Genomic DNA, 3,006 nt, shown 5'->3' with positions numbered 1-3,006 from the left:
ACTCAGTTGAAGACTTCGAGGAACACAAACCTGATTCTCCCACAGACACAAGTAACTCTTCTTTTCTAGTGATTTGAATTGGCCTACTCATTTTTTCTGGCCTTTGCACCCAAACGAAACCTTAAATGTTTCATGGGTCTTGACTGTGCCAACTCTTAAACTGCAATTTAACCATCAGTTCTCCTGGTTCTCAAACCTTTGAATATAAGCTAGGTTTTTTTGGGGGGGTCTCCTGCTTGACAATGGCAGATCTTGGCATTTCTCAGCCACCATCATCCATAATCCTTTTAATATTGCATGTACTCTTTATGTTAATCTCTTTCTCTATGTAAATAGTTCTCTCTCTCTCCCCCTCTCTTTCTCTCTCTCTCTTGCCATTCCTCTCTGGAAAACTCAAATACACCATGGTATACCACTTATTCCTTGCCTTAATGTTATGTCAGTATTCCTGAATGCTACTATATCAAATTTGGAGATATTTAATTATACCATAATATTATTTATTTATTCATTATAATGGCATCATAGTGATTGATCCTAAAGAGGAAAAGAAATAATAATAACCTACAATGTCTTTTTACGACCATGTGTCATAAAACAAAAATATATGGTCTGCCATACAAAGTAAGATAATTTGGGATCTCTGCTTCAAAGAAAAATTGTTCTATCTAAATATATCTAACCCCCCCCCCATAATTCTTGATTTTTTAAAATTCATAGGCTAGCCTAAAACACTTTTTAATCTTATGTCCCAGATTGTTTATTGATTATTCCATCTTTGAAGGCTCATAGGTCATCTGTACTTCAGTCAGAGGGAATCTGCCACATGAATATAATACTCAGATAGACCTAATAATACTCAGAGGATCTTTACAAATGGACTTGTAATACTGAATGTATGGTTAGTAAGAACCATAATGCTTCTACTAACAGAAATCCACAGGATCTTGGAAGAAATCCAAATCAACTGCTACAGATGACCTCTATTTTTGGAAATGACTATTGGCTTAAAAGAAGAAAAAGAAAAAGAAAAAGAAAAAAGAAATAGCTGTTGGATTGTTACTTGACCTTGGTAAAGACCAAATACATGAGTAGTGAGTCTTGGGGTTCCTCTGCGGGACCTGGCCCTAAAGATAGCCTCAATGGGGGAAAATGGTGATAAGGAAAAAAATGGCTGCTTTGGAGGCCAAAATCTGTCATCAAATTGAGTATTATTTTGGAAACTTCAATTTGCCATGGGACAAGTTTTTAAAGGAAGAGATAAAGCTGGATGAAGGTTGAGTACCTTTGGAGATAATAAAATTCAACAGGTTAAACCATCTAATAACAGACTTCAATGTAACAGTAGAAGCATTGAACAAATCCAAGGAAGAACTCATGGAAATTAGCAAAGATAGAATTAAAATAAAAAGATCTTCAAGCAAATTCCCTCCCTGAAGTGACTGATGAATATAAAAATCATGTCAAAAACAGATCTGTTTATATTAAAGACTTCCCAATTGATGCAACCCTTGATGATATAAAAGAATGGTTAGGAGATAAAGGTGAAATACTAAATATTCAGATGAGAAGAACACTAGAGAAGGCATTTAAGGGATCCTATTAGCTGTGTTTGAAAACATTGTATCTGCAAAGAAGTTTGTAGAAACCTCTGGTCAGAGGTACAAAGGCACAGAGATGCTAATACTGCTTTTCAAGGAAGATTACTTTGAAAAGGAAAAAATGCAGAAAGAAAACAGCATAAACAGGAACCAAAATTAAGAGCTAAACAGCAGGGTTGCATTACATCAGCATCCTCCTACCTCTGCCTCCCTAATCGCTGGGACTACAGCCATGTCTGCTCTTTCAGACAGGCCCTCGCTTTATTACCCACGTCCGTGCTCCCCCCACCCCGGGGCCGGTAACTCACAATTCTCTTGCCTCAGCCTACTGACTAGCTGGGACTACCACCACCACCAACAGCGCGACAGGGTCACTCTATGTTGTGATCTTCCCACCTCAGCTTTTGGAGTTGCTGGGACAACAGGCGTGCACCATCATGCCCAGGTATTCAGAAAGGACCTCACTATATGCCCCACTTGCCCCCAACTCGCAATCCTCCTGCTTCAGCCTTCCTATTAGCTGGGACTATAGGCTCTCACCACCACCTCCACCACCTCCATCACCACCACCACCACCACCACCACCACCACTGCCACCGCTCTTGGCTTTCAGGATAGAAGAAGAAAAACAAGTTAGTGGAAGATGCTGAAATGAAATCGCTGGAAGAAAAAGATCAGATGCTTCCTGAAATTTCCAGGTGACTCGGATGAACAGACCTGTGGAGAAAATGTGCACAGCTTTTTTCTCAAATCATGGTGAAAAAAAATGGATAGATTTTATCAGAGGAGCAAAAGAGGGCAACATTCTGTTTTAAGAAAAAAATCCAAGAAAACTCTAGAAAAAGCCAAAGATACAAATAATGGCAACCTATGATTAAGGAGCAAAGCAGTTACTTGGGAAGTACTAGAAGGAGAGGTAGAAAAAGCAGCATTGAAAAAAATCATAAATGATCAGCAAGAATCCCTGAACAAATGGAAGTCAGGTCACAAATTTAAAGGAAAAGGAAATACAGCTGCTTGGCCTGGGTCTGCTAGAGGAAAAGTGCAGTTTTCAGGGCAAGAAAACCAAATTCTATAGTGATGATGACTGATGAAAATGGTGCAGCTCCACCAGTGAAAAGAGTAAGAGAAGAAACAGACCTGCAAGAACCTGCGTCAAAACAACAGAAAACAAAGTGGAGACCAGAGTTTAGTGAACAAGTTTTTATTCATTTTAATTAGGTTTTAAGCTGCCTTTTGTCTTTGACGCCTTTTAAAAAGGAAACCGAATTAGATCTACTTCAGAGTCCACCTGTAAGAACAGAAACAAATTTTTGTTGTTTAAGTTGTCTTTTTGTTTTGTTACCCTTATGAGGAATTTTTAAAAATGTATGGTTCTGTTTGTGTTATTCAGATGATTCAAATA

General features: G+C 38.4%; 1 pseudogene; it reads left to right on the top strand.

The window, feature by feature from the left end:
• Positions 1–1,142: 1,142 nt before the first annotated feature.
• LOC102480657 (lupus La protein homolog pseudogene) lies at positions 1,143–2,822 on the top strand (annotated as a pseudogene).
• Positions 2,823–3,006: the final 184 nt, after the last annotated feature.

This window comes from Tupaia chinensis, unplaced genomic scaffold (genome assembly GCF_000334495.1).
Source record: "Tupaia chinensis unplaced genomic scaffold, TupChi_1.0 Scaffold140301_1, whole genome shotgun sequence".
Classification (NCBI taxonomy): Eukaryota; Metazoa; Chordata; class Mammalia; order Scandentia; family Tupaiidae; genus Tupaia; species Tupaia belangeri.
This window is presented reverse-complemented; position numbering and strand designations above follow the sequence as displayed.